A 14,814-nucleotide genomic window follows, 5' to 3' on the forward strand; every position below is an offset into this window, starting at 1 on the left:
GGCAGTTCTTCCTCTCAGGATCCCTCTCTGTCTGTCCATATGCTGTACAAGCATAAGATGCTAGTCCTGTGGTAGAGATCATGCTTTTCTTTTCTTTTTTTAATGTTTTATTTATTTTTGAGAGAGAGAGAGAGACAGCATGAGCAGGGGAGGGTCAGAGAGAGGGAGACACAGAATCTGAAGCAGGCTCCAGGCTCTGAGCTAGCTGTCAGCACAGAGCCTGACATGAGGCTTGAACCCACGAGCATGAGATCATGACCTGAGCCGAAGTCAGACGTTCAACTGACTGAGCCACCCAGGTGCCCCAAGATCATGCTTTTCTAGCAGTGAAATCATGGACCCAGGAGAGGATCTGTGGGTACAGAGTTTTGGTCTTTTGAAATTTCTCTGCTTTTTATAGAATTTCACCAGCCTACTGCCCTTTCTATTTGGTACTATTTATTTCACTATTGTAAGCCCAGAAGGAAGTTTTTTTCCCCATTATTATTAAAGACCATTTTCAATTTCACCAACTTACACATTATTTCTTAGTTTCAAAGGAATTATGTATAGGTGGAGGCGCTCACAGAATCTTTTATGGCAATAAAAATAATTCCCACTCGTCTTTATGGGTGAAATTTGTAGTCTTCTCTTAGAGGTCGCAAGTCCTCTAGTCTTGTTAATGGCTGTAAGGTATTAAACTGTGCTGGAGAAACCTGTAGTAGCATTGTGAAAATGACAAGCTGATAAGAACTATAAAATCAAGTAAAGTGAATATGAGTGAATTTATTTCCTGGAGAGCATGAGAGTTCCTTTTCTGCTACTTACACTGACTTTAAGAACAGTTCCATGAGTAGACACTTTCATATCCATGTCATAGAAGGCAATACTGAGGCCACAAGAGGTGATTGTTTTCCCAAAGAAACATAGTGAATCACAGGCCTGGGTCCCAAATCGTTTTACCTCTAATTTGGTTTGTTTGTTTTTAAGTCTCTTATGTGATTTCTAGGACTGTGTGTAATGAAGACATCTTGAGTTTTTTCCCAAAGTCTGTAACAAAACCACGAAATGTCAATTCTATCCAGTTTCTCCCCTAAATACCTCCAAGGTTGTGGGCAATTAATTTCAGAGAATGCCTTAAGTATGTTACTTATTAAACAAATGGAAAAAAAAAGCTTTGGAAAAGAGGTATTCTGGATATGTGATGCAATAATATTCCACTATTTTTGAATTTGTGTAGGAAACTCTCATGCCCATATTCAGAGGGTCCCCAGACACGGGCTGGAATGTTTTATATCTACTGAAGGAGGAAGAGGGAGGCCTGGTACTCCCCCACCCCCTAAGCCACTCACTTCCTGTGACCTGGGAGGAGCCAGTTGCCCGGTGTGCCTAAGGGGCAGGGGCCTGATGAATGGGCTCCCTACAGCCAGTAGTTGCTGTTGCTGGGTGATTCATTAGCAGTAATACAAATAATTATAATTCTTGCTTTGAAAAACTTTTCTTTGGAGAGGAATTGTCTTTGTGTAAATGTCTTCCCACCCTCTTGGTAAACCAGTCTTTGGCAGCCAGACCTGCTGCTGTGATCTTGGGGCTGATGCATGAGGTTTGCTGACTTCTTTTGAGCTTGGCTTATCTAGTTCCTGGGGTCAGACTCTCTCTTTCTTTCTCATTTTCTTTTTCTTTTTCTTTTTTTAATTTTTTTAACATTTGTTGATTTTTGAAAGACAGAAAGAACAGAGCATGAGCAGGGGAGGGGCAGAGAGAGAGGGCGACAGAATCCAAAGCAGGCTCTGGGCTATGAGCTGTCAGCACAGAGCCCGATGTGGGGCTCGAGCTCACTGACCACAAGATCCTGACCTGAGCAGAAGTCAGACACTCAACCACCTGAGCCACCCAGGCGCCCCTCTCATTTTCTGATTATATCTTTTCTGTCTCCTTTTTGTCTTACCCTCCATTCAACATTTCAATCCCTATTTTTTATCCTTTTCTTTCTGTGCATCATCTTACCTTTGGTGTCTTCCAACCCTCTCCTCCATTGCCACCCCATTTGTTCCAGAATATCCGAAATCTCCATTTTGGTCTTCTCTGTTATCCTCTTGATCAAAACTTTATTATTTCCTATTAGGGAAGATAAAAGTAGAGCACCCTGAGAACTGATATGATGTGTTCTTGTTAGCAGAAGGGAAAGCGACATTTACTGATCATCAGCTCTGTTGCCTCGGGAGATGGAGAGCCTGCTATAGTCACACAGCAGGGATGCTGGGCTTCAACCCTGGTCTGCTTTGTGCCGGGGACTGTGCTTTTCCCACTATACTGCCCATGCCGCTTTCAGAAAGAGGACAATTTCTGACCCAGAGTTCATGGCCAACTGATGTTAGAATAACTTCTGCTGTGACAGCCTTCTGGTGGTGTGGCCATGGCTCCTCAGCAATAAGGGAGGAACTCCCACGAGTGTCCACAGTCATGGCTGAGATGAGAGGAGGCTACCAGGTCATTGTAAGGCATCGAGCCCTCTGTGGGAGGCTGGGGGTGCCTAACCTGCTCTGCCCACTCAGACAACTTACAAAATCTCGGCAGCCAGGTAGGGTGGCCGTCATGTCCTGGTTGTGTCCCTAAGGTATTGTGCAGCTCAAGGAAACATTGTACTGTGGTGTGCTTTAAACTCATCTGGGGGAAAAGCTCTTTACAGATCCCAGTTATTATCCTTAATATGGGGTTCAGCATGAGTAAATGTGAAGCATTTCTGCCATCTGAATGAGGCTCCTTTAAATAGACTTGGGCCAGTAATTAGAGATTTAAGACTTCCTTCAAACTTGTTCACAATTAAGAAGGAGTGTAGCCGAATGAACTGGGGCATGAGGTGGACTCTGAGGTCCTGACATGTTCTTGCTTAGCCCTGCTGAACTTTTCTTGACCAGATAATGGAAAAGAGACATAAAACTCTTGTCCTTTGCATCTCCTTGGAAGAAGATAATAAAGTCATTGACTAAAGAATGGTGATGTTTAACTGGTTTTCCTTATGTATGAGGACCTATTTCTGAAACTGTTAAGGATTTTAAGTAAGACCCAAATCGGTAGAGCATACCGTTTTCTTTCTTGTGATTCAATCATATTAATATAATTATAGATATCAAGGTCATTTTTAAAAGTTTTTAAAAATCTTTATTTTTGAGAGAGAGAGAGAGAGAGAGAGACAGAGTGTGAGTAGGGGAGGGGCAGAGAGAGACACACACACAGAATCAGAAACAGGCTCCAGACTCTGAGCTGTCAGCACAGAGCCTGATGAGGGGCTCAAACACACAAGCCGCGAGATCATGACCTGAGCCAAAGTTGGATGCTCAACCGACTGAGCCACCCAGGAGCCCCCTCAAGGTCATTTTTTTAATGTTTATTTATTTTTGAGAGAGAGAGAGTACAAGTTGGGATGGGGCAGAGAGGGAGACAGAGGTTCCAAAGCGGGTCCCGCACTGACAGCAGCGAGCCTGATATGTGGCTCCAACTCACAAACCTCGAGATCAGGACCCGAGTAGAAGTTGTATGTTTACCCCAAAGTCATTTTTATTTACATATAAATAAGCTATAAATTCTTGATTCTTGAAAAAATTAAAACCTTACGATAAAAATGTAAGACTTCTTTGATGAGTACCATGACTCCTGGTCCCTTTTAGCTCTTCTCAGAGGTAACAACCATTATCTGGTGGACATTTTGCTTTCAGATCTTTCCTTTGCCTTTTCATTTTTTATCGATAGAGGAAATCAAGGAGATGTGTGTATCAGTCTCCACATATTTCCCCCACGGTTTAGTTTTGTCTCCTTAACTGGGTTGAACTACATCTTCTGTTTGGTCTGACTTCACCCTCTCCACTTCACTCCCAAGCCTGGGCAAGGGGTGTGTGTGTTGGTGGGGGGTCGAGAATGGTGAGGAAGAGTCAACTAAAACCTTGGTGGTTGAGAGAAACAACAGCACGACATTTTATTCCAGTTGAGTTAGTAACGTGGTGAGGAAGGCTTCCAGATTCGGTGTTTCAAAACCACTCCATCTCACCTGAGGGAAACCACAACATTCTCTTCTGGCTTTTTGACAATCCCTGGAGCTTTCAGCTTGACACAAGGGGATTAATATTTATTCAGGCTCTCTTCAAAGAATTGAAACATTGCTGATGAAAGAGTCTTTCTGTTGTCTTTTCATCTGCCTCATGCCTCTTGGATGTTCTCATCATGTTCTGCTTTCCCAGAAGCATTGGCTCTGAAATGTTCCCAGTTTCTCATTCAGTCATTTATAAAGGGCAGGGAAACATGTTTGTGGTATTTCCTGGAGGATTCTGGACACCTATGGAAAGATTCTATCTTTGCATTAAATCATTCCATTTCTAATTTTTTTCCTTTTTCCTGAAAATGGTGCCTGGGCAGGGTCCATATTGGGTCTCTGTGGAAAGGACAGTGATGAGGTTGCTACTCTTCCCTGAGTGCTTCCTGAAAAGTTCCCCAGAAATTTTTATCACAGCCCTCTCCTCACCATTCAAGCTTCACTCATGTTTGCTCACATCTGAAATGAGGTTGACTTCATACTCTACGCTCCCTTGGCACAGGCCTTTTCTGTGTGCTTCCCTGCCTCCAAGCCTTTGTTCATGGTGTTCCTTTGGCCTGAAAGGAGCCAGCTGAGTTCCCTGCTAGCTGAATCTGTGTTCTTCGAGGAAACTTCTCTGGAGATTTGGTTGAGTTTGAACTCCCTCTGGCCTCATTTTCTTCTCTGGTGCTCACTCTTCCTGTCACATGGCACTCCTTATTCCTTGAACATGCAAGGCTTACCTGTCTCAGGGCCTTAGTATGTGCTGCTCCCTCCACTGGAATGCTTATCCCCTAGTAACTGTTGCATGGCTCCCTTCCTCACCTTTCTACCTCAATATCTTCTGACCTTCCGGTCTTAAAGGGCAACACTCTTGCTTCCTTGGCCTCTCTCCCTCTTCACCTCACTCTGCTTTTTACTCTCCCTAACATGGATCCCATCTGATGTATTATATAGTTGCTTATTTATTTTCTATTTTCTCTACTAGAATGTAGGCTCCATGAGGGCAAGGACTTGGTCTGTTTTGTTCGCTTCTGTACTCCTAACACAGTAAAACCTTGGATTGTGAGCAACTTGTTCTGCGAATGTTCTGCAAGATGAGTGGGATTGTGGGTGATCATCTCCCAGGCTCAGATTCTCAGTCTCAGGCCATGGTGTTTGGTTGAAATCAATGATGTTTCAAAACGTTGGACATTAGTGTATGTTTTGTCACTTCAGAGCACCTATGGACAGTCCTTTGCTTTTCCATGCAAGAGTGAGCTTGGGAATGCTTTGCTTCATTCTAGGTCAGGCTGCCTGTAGATATAGACCCTTTCCTCTGCTACCTTATTGCCAGTTACATTAAATACAGTAAATGACAAGAATGTATTAATACTGTACTGTAGTCAATGCGTATACTATTGCCCCCGTGCAGAAAAAGGTTGAAAAGAAAGGTGGTAACAAGAAGATGATCACGGTGGAAGTTAGGAAGGAAATCGAGAAGTACAAACAAGGTATGGGAATGGCGGAAATTGCAAGATTTTATTAAGAAGCCTATGTCTGCATCTCATCTTCAGAGGAGGAGAAAAAGGCGGAGGAATCCCTCACTTCAAACGAGATTAGGGAGATGTGTAAAATGTGGGAAACTGCAAAATTTTGTAGGAAAGCACCACCTGAATAAGGCTGTAGCAGTGCAAGTGGTGAATCTGTTTAATGACAATGCAATGTCACATTTCTTTAAATTTTTTTTTAATGTTTTATTTATTTCTAGGAGAGAGAGAGAGAGACAGCGTGAGCAGGGGAGGGTCAGAGAGAGAGGGAGTGACAGACTCTGAAACAGTCTCCAGGCTCTGAGCTGGCAGTCAGCACAGAGCCCGACGCAGGGCTCGAACCCATGAACCGCGAGATCATGACCTAAGCGAAAGTCGGACGCTTAACCGACTAAGCCACCCAGGCGCCCTACAATGTCACATTTCTGCAAAATCCTCAAAATGAGGCAAAAGCAAGTGTCAGGTTCCTTGTTAAAGTTGCACAAAATTCCACTGAGCCAGTAGATAGCAGTGATTCCATTAGTGATCATGAAAGTTGTTCTACACAGTAACTCCTCTCTGTCTCCCTCACACCAGCCACAAAGGTTTTCAAAGGTAAGTGCAGGTTTATTTGTTTATTTTTCTTTGTATTTTGTATTTACTTTATTATTTTGTATTATATTACAGTATTGTAATCATTTTTATATGAATATTTTTGGGCTATGGAATGGGTCATCTGAGTTTTCCTTATTTTTTATGGGGAAATTCGCTTTGGTATATAAGTGCTTTGGATTACAAGCATGATTCTGGAATGAATTATACTCGCAAACCAAGGTTTGTACCTAGAAAATGCCTACCAGGAGGTAGGTGTGCAGCAAGTATTTGTTGAATGAATCAACCAGTGACTCTAACTACCATAATTTTGTCTTAAAAAAGACAAAACTATTAAAAAATAGTTTCTACACCAATTGCCTGTGTCGTGCCCACTAGGCCTGTCCTGAGGCACTTGTAAGAGCTGAATGATGATGCCTTATTTAGGCCTTCATCATTTAACTGCATGTTCTCCAATTGTTTCATGAGCATGTCTTATTTACTCATTTATATTGTACCTATTTGGGTGTAGAAATAAAATTTTACGATTTTTCTTTTTTTAATGACTTAACACTTGAAATGGTATTGGATTCCATTAGTGATTGTTTGTTTGCTTATCCATATGCATAAAAAGACTGAAGGTTGCCAATTGTGGAGCACAGTATGACCAACATCTAACCGTCGCTGATTGGCCAATCAGTGATGGCAACCCTTGGTGGGGTCAAACTGACCCTAAGGACAGAGCGGATTTGGTTATTGGAACCTGCATTTTGGGTCCTCCCCCCCTTTTTAAGTTTATTTGTTTTAAGAGAGAGAGAAAGCACATGAGAAAGGGGCTGAGAGAGAGGGAGAGAGAGAATCCCAAGCAGGCTCCGTACAGTCATCTTGGAGCCCAGTGTGGGGCTGGAACTCACAAACTGCGAGAGCATGACCTGAGTCACAATCAAGAGTCAGACTCTCAACTGACTGAGACACTCAGGCATCCCTCATTTGGGTCCTTTATATGAAATTCATGTCCTGCTTGCACGGGTGTGACATTTCTGGCTGACGTCTCAGTGTCCTTGGATCTTCCTTCCTCCATCTAGATTCTGATCAACATATTCCTGTCATTGGATGGTTGTAAAACCAGAAACCTAAGTTGCTGTTTATAAACCAGTTTATGTCTTTATCTGCTGTTTATCCTATTTGAGAGAAGACCTAGTCTTCCCTTTTAAATGGATTTATTTATTGATAGCCTCTTCAGGTTTGAAAGCTGCTTCTAATAAAACACATAGACCATGAACTAGTAAAATTCTTGAGGGGCAGAAAAATAGAACTAGGAAAAAGGAGAATTCAAATACACCACCCACAGGGTCAGCACAACTGTTCTTCAAGCTTCCTGGCAGCACTTCTCAAAAGAAAATACCATCAGTTATATGGCCCTCATGATCAGAAGTAAAAGAAGTAGCATTTCTTAGAATTGAATTTAAAATTTAACTTTTATTTATTTTTGAGAGACAGAGAGAGACAGAGCATGAGTGGGGGAGGGCCAGAGAGGCAGTCACAGTTGGAAGCAGGCTGTCACCAGACTTAGAGCAGACTGAGCTGTCAGCACACAGCCCAACGCGGAGCTCAAACCCACAAACTGTGAGATCATGACCTGAGCCAAAGTCAGAGGCTTAACCAACTGAGCCACCCAGGCACCCCTAGAATTGAATTAAAAAAATTTTTTTTAATGTTTTTTAATTTATTTCTAGGAGAGAGAGAGAGAGAGAGACAGCGTGAGCAGGGGAGGGTCAGAGAGAGAGGGAGTGACAGACTCTGAAACAGGCTCCAGGCTCTGAGCTGGCAGTCAGCACAGAGCCAGACGCGAGACTCGAACCCATGAACCGCGAGATCATGACCTAAGCGAAAGTCGGATGCTTAACAGACTAAGCCACCCAGGCGCCCCCTAGAATTGAATTTTAAAAGGAATATCTCACACTGGACTATATAAAGGTGGGCACCCCATAATGAATTGGACCAAACTCTCAATGGTGTTTTTGTTTTTTAAAAAAATTTTTAATGTTTATTTATTTTTGAGAGAGACAGAGAGAGACAGAGCCCAAGCCAGGGAAGGGCAGAGAGAGAGGGAGACACAGAGTCCAAAGCAGGCTCCAGACTTCCAGCTATCAGCACAGGGCCCTACATGGGGCTTGAACTCATGACCTATGAGATTGTGACCTGAGATGAAGTTGGAGACTCAACCAAGAGAGTCACCCAGGCTCCTCAACTCTCAACAATATTTTGATAAGAGTGGTGATGAATTTCACATCTATTTCTTGTAGTTTTGACAAAAATTAAGGATGTGAATGGAAGTTGCTATTGATTGGGTCTAAAAAAATTTGAAATATGACTTTATGTAAAATTTTTAAAATGTTTTGTTTCAGAGAGAGAGAGAGACAGACAGACAGACAGACAGACAGCATGAGCAGGGGAGGGTCAGAGAGAGAGAGGGAGACACAGAATCTGAAACAGGCTCCAGGCTCTGAGCTGTCAGCACAGAGCCGGACTTGGGGCTCGAACCCACGAACCGTGAGATCATGTGGTATGTGACTTTAAAGCAACTTAGTGATGAAGGCAGTTCTGAAGCATAGATGATTGGGTCCCTTTGTTTGTGGTCTTCCTGTGATTTATCTCAGGTCAGGGATAGAATTTCAGCTATTGGAGGAGCGGAGATTTAAGCTGGTACACAGTCATCGGTAGACACCATTCCCCCAGCAGGAGTGTCTGCTTGTCTTCCTTGATGAGCACAGTGTGCCGTACTCCCTGGCACTGTGGTGAAGGGTGGGTGTTCATAGTCTTCGAACCCGAGGAGCAGTGTCAGGCATGGTGACATTGGGAGAACGGAGGCAGTCCTCTCACCTGGATAAAAGACTGCGCATCTTTGCACACACATGGACCACAAGGGCAGTCTGTCTTTTAGTTCATAGACTCCTTACTGCATTCTGTGTCATCAATGTCAGATGTGACTGGAAAGTAGCCTGCACTTTGTGTGCATCATCGGCCTGGCGGCAGAACTGTGACATTTAATGATGAGGTGATTCTGATTGGCTTTGGGAAACCAGCCCCGCCCACCCTGTTTTAAGGCCTTGATCAGCTGCCACTATTCGGAGCCAGGGCATCTGCAGTGGGTCTGTCAAAAATCCCTGGCGGCACCCAGGTGCGGTGACTGACTCAGCTCGAGGTCGCCTGGTGGGGAGGCTTGGCTGTAAGGAAGAGGTGGCATTTGTGCAGCTGTTTCCTTTAGACTATTCGTTTTTGACTTGTTTATATTTATGAACCCAGAACCTGCGCATTCGCCCCGAATGTAACAATGAAGTAAGAGCATGATTATCTCGTGCCCAGGGACCAACCTTAGAGGTCTGGAAGGAGCTGAGGCTGGGAGCTCAGAAGGTCTGTGGACTAGCCCTGACCCTGGCAGCTGATGTAAGGCCATTGGCCTGCATGCACCCCTCTTGTGCCATAGAATGAAGAACCCTGTCTCTTCCTTGCAGGGGACACGTAAAGCAGTGGGCCAGGTGCCAATATGATGCAGATGCTTAAACAGAACACAAGAGTACACAAGAAATCTAAAACAGGAAAAGATATTCTCAGACAAGGTGATAAGCCCAGCACAGGCTGTGTGGACTTTTTACCTCTTGGTGAGGAAGTGTTCCAGGTCCAAGACCCATTTTTTTTTTTTTTTTTTAGGTTTACTTATCTTTGAGAGAGAGACAGAGCATGAGCAGCAGAGGGGCAGATAGGGAGACACAGAATCCAAAGAGGGCTGCAGGCTCTGAGCCATTAGCACAGAGCCTGATGCAGGGCTCAAACTCATGAGCAGAAGTCAGATGCCCAACCAACTGAGCCACCCAGGTGCCCACCAAGACCCATTCTTCTGTGGTCAAGTGGGGATCAAAGGACTGTATGCAACAGACTGCCTTTCTCAAAAGGGCTGGAGTGAACTTGGACAAGTCATCTTCCTTCTCTGGGTCTCAGGCAGCCTTTCTGCAGACTATGAGCTGATCTTCTCTTTCTGAAATTCAGGAATCCCTTGAAAGGGATTCCTAACCTGTTTCTGGGACTAGTTGATGAACTTCCTGAGACTTTTTGCAACATTTAAAAAAATGTTTATTTTTTGAGAAAGGGGGTGGAAGGGCAGAGAGAGAGGGAGAGACAAAGGATCTGAAACAGGCTTTGCTCTGAGAGTGGAGTCCGACGTGGGGCTCGAACCCATGAACTGTGAGATCATGACCCGAGCAAGTTGGATGCTTAAGCGATTGAGCCGCCCAGGTGCCCCTAAACATGTTTAACAGTTACAAAAACAGGGGCGTCTGGGTGGCTCAGTCAGTTAAGTGTCCAACTTCATCTCAGGTCATGATCTCACAGTTTGTGGGTTCGAGCCCCATGTCAGGCTCTGTGCTGACAGCTCAGAGCCTGGAACCTGTCCTCGGATTCTATGTCTCCCTCTCTTTCCATCCCTCCCCTGCTCACACTGTCTCTCTCTCTCTCTCTCTCTTTCTTTCTCTCTCAAAAATAAATAAAACATAAAAGAAACACCAAACAGTTACAAAAACAGAAGCACTGAGAGGTTAAGGAACTTGCCCAAGGACACACTAAGTGGCAGACCTTGATTGTAACCTGAGTACAGGCTGACTCCTGAGACCATGTTCTTAACCACTACTCCAACCTTTATTCCTCATTTCCTCATTTCTTAAATACTTATTTTGTGATATAATGAGGAAGAAGCATGGATTTTTATTCAGCCTTACCATAATAACTTGTGGGAGTGATACTCCTTGAGTGGTATCGACACACCTTCAAGTGCTTTGCAGGGCGTTAACTTCCATGGGTTGATCCTCCCATCTTTGATGTCCAAGGATTCAGAAATTCATCATGAAGATGTGCTACTTTCTCAGAGAGGTCTTCTGTGACTCTTCAATTTAAATTAGGACTCCCTGTTGTTGTTTTTCTCATACTGCTTAAGGCAGTTTGTAATTACGCATTGTTTTTTTGTTAATTTTTTAAATGACTCTCTCCTTCAGACTCTATATTCTGTGAGGTCAAGAATTATGTCCGTTTTGTTCATCACTATATACCCTGTAAACATAGTTCAGTAGACAATCAGTTGTTGAATTAATAGATGAACAAAGTGCCTCCCATGGATTTAGTACTAGTCTAGGTCCACTGGGAAATAGTAAACACATATATATTGAATTCTTACTAATGCCAGGCAGTTTGCTGGGCACTTTTATGTATATTAGCTTATTTATTTTTTTAAAACAAATTTTCTGATTGAAGTATAATATGCAAATCGTAAGTGCACACTTGACGAATTATCACAAAGTAGACACTCTCATGTACCACTACCCAAATCCAGAAACAGAACATTAACTAGTGCCTCAGAAATCCCTCTCTTGTTCTTACTCTGTCATCCCCCTCCTCACCAGTGGTACCATTATCCTGTTGTAAACGCAGTCACTTGGTATGAATTCTTTTGTGTCTGGCTTTATTTTCCTCAACATCATACTTATCAAGTTCTTTCACTCTATTTTGTGTGTGGTTATAGTACTTTTTTGAGATACAATTGACATATAATATTATTATAGTTTCAAGTGTGCAACATGGTAGTTCAATACTTGTATATGTTGTGAAATGATTACCACAGTAAGTCTGGTTAATATCCATCATCACATATAGTTAATAACTCTTTTTCCCTGTGATGAGAACTTTTTTCTTTTTTCTTTTTTTTAAGTTTATTTATTTTTTGTGGTGGGAGGAGAGAGAGCGAGAGAGCGCGAGAGCAAGAGAGAGAGAGAGAGAGAGAGTGAGTGTGCTAGCAGGGGAGGGGCAGAGAAGAAAGGGGGAAAGAGGATCCCAAGCAGTTTCTGCACCGTCAGTGCAGAGCTGGATGTGGGCCTCAAACTCATGAACTGTGAGATCATGACCTGAGCTGAAGTCAAGATTTGGATGCTTAACCAACTAAACCACCCAGGTACCCCTGTGATGAGAACTTTTAAGATCTACTCTCTTAGCAACTTTCAAATATACAATACAGTGTTGGTAACCATAGTCACCATGCTGTACATTACTGGTTGCAATTCTGTCAGTCTCCTTGCTGTATCCTTTAAATGTGGTCCTTTATATGAATATAGAACAAATCATTGCTTCATTCTCAGTTGATGGACATTTGAGTTATCTTTTTTGGGGGCTGTTACAAGCAGTACTGCTATGAATATTTTTGAACATGTCTTTTGGTGTGTTTCTGTTGGGTTACATACCTGGGGTGGAATTACTCGTGATAGGGTTGTATATATTCAGTTTTAGTAGATATTGCCCTACAGTTCTCCCAATGACTAGTTTATCAACTTATGCTCCTGCTACCAGAGTGAGAGTTCTAGTTGCTCTATCTCTTTGCAAACACTTGATATTATCACTTTTTAATTTCAGACATTTGGTAGATATGAGTTGTTCTCAGTGTGGCTTAATTGGCTCTTATCTGATATCCAGTAAGGTTGGATGCCTTTTCACTGCCTCTTTTGATGTCCTCTTTTTTGAAGTGCCTTTTCATGTCTTTTACTTTTTTTTTTTTTAGAAGGCTTAGAAGGTTGTCTTTTACTCATTGACCTATAGGCATTCTTTGTATATTCCATATTCTGGATACTAGCTCTGGATTTTTGTTTTCTTTTTTTAAAAAATTCTTTACAATAGCCCTGTGAATTACTAAAATGACAATACTGAGGTTAGAGGGGTTAAGTCACTTGCTGATGGACGTGTTGGGTATTAGAATATAAGAATTATTCTTTCTCTCTAGTGACTTATAACCTATTACATATATAACCTATTTCTCTCTCTTGACTTATAACCTATTTAGCTGGGGAAATAACACTCAGAGAGCAATTAGTGAGTAATATTAGTCAGTAAGTATTAAAGTATTAGTGTGGGTGGTATAGGCTATGAATGATATAGTAGTTAAAGGATCAGCGTGAGCTTCCTGGTAGAGGTAGGATTTAGTCTAGGATGTTAAGGACAGGTATAATTGAGGAAGTAGAGGAAATGAAAACACATTTCAGGGAAGGTGAACCACAGAAGAAGAAGTAGGCAGGGAAATGGATGAAATAATGTGACTAACACCTTGCCTTTGAGTAATGCTTTGCAGAACTTTACAGTTGTCTTATGCAAGACTACATCCTTCATGAGGGCAGGAACCATGCCTGTTCCACTGACCAGAGCATGTTCAGTACTCACCATAATGCCCAGCACATAGCAAGTGTTTAATAAATATGTTTAAATGAAATGAAAGAATGCACTCAATCCCAACAATGTTCCTTTCAACTTAGTAAAATAGAATTTAAATGATCAAGGTGAAGATTTAAATTAGATGACCGACCTGATGTCCTCAGCAGGATTTATAAAGAAATTAGTGATAAATTATAATTGGAGGGAAAGATTATAGAGTTTGATCAGTTGAGACTTGATGTGGCACAGAGGAAAGTGTGAGGCATCACTGAGAGGTCTTGAACAGAGAGAGATGAGATGAAAACAATGTTTTGCAAAATTCATAAGTGATTAAATGAGGGATGGACTGGGAGCAGGGGCTCAGCAAAGAGGCTGTTGTAAGGATTATCAGGATTTTCTTACTTAATCAACAAACACTTTTTTTTAAAGTTTATTTATTTATTTTGAGAGACAGAACAAGCAAGCACATGAGTGGGGGGAAGGGGAGGCAGAGAATGAAGAGAGAGGGAATCCCAAGCAGTCTCTTTGCACGAGCCTGATGATGCCGGGGCTCGATCTCATGAACTGTGAGATCGTGACCTGAGCCGAAATCAAGGGTCAGGCACTTACGTGACTGAGCCACCCAGGTGCCCCTCAACAAACACTTATTGAAGTCATACTACACATTTGGTGCAAAGCTCCATGCTAATGAAGGATAGAAATATGTGCAAATCATGAACCTTGCCATCAAAGAGCTTACAGTCTGAGAGGAGAGCTAAGAGAAGCACACCAATAATTGTAATTCATGGAAGGAAATCTGAAAAAGAGGCACAAGTAAAGACTATGGAGTTGGGAGAGGACGACATCCATTTTGCTCGGCATCAGGGAAGGTTCAAGTAGTCTTCTGTGGCAGCACTTCTACCTGCCTCTGCCTTCCTGTTCCCTTGTCCCTCTCTATCATGCTACCTTGCTTTATTCTCTGGAATTATCTTGTTTATTTATGGTTGTACTTGTCTGCTGTTTGTCTCTACCCTCCCTTAGTAGAATGCAAGCTCCAAGATAGAGAGTATCTACTTGTCATTTATAAATTCTTCACCCAGTGTTTGGTACTAACATAAATCTTGTAATAAAAATTTTGGAATGAATGAATGAAGTGGCATTGAAGTTGGATTCCATAGGATGGGTAGGATTTGGACATTCAGTAAAAGGGGAGGGAGGGACATTATTTTAGATGGAGGGTATTTGAAGTCCTATAGGGAGTAGAGAATGGAAGATGGATCTGGGAGTAGAGAATTGGTTTAAGGAAGACTATGGAAATACTGTAGAGAATTAGATATGGAAAATAAGAGCAATAAGGTAAATGATGATTCCAAAGTTTGTGTCTTTGTTTTTTTTTTAAATTTTTTTAAAAAATATTTTATTTCTGAGAGAGAGAGAGAGAGAGAGAGAATC

This window comes from Crocuta crocuta, unplaced genomic scaffold (genome assembly GCF_008692635.1).
Source record: "Crocuta crocuta isolate KB4526 unplaced genomic scaffold, BGI_CrCroc_1.0 scaffold415, whole genome shotgun sequence".
NCBI classification, from domain to species: domain Eukaryota; kingdom Metazoa; phylum Chordata; class Mammalia; order Carnivora; family Hyaenidae; genus Crocuta; species Crocuta crocuta.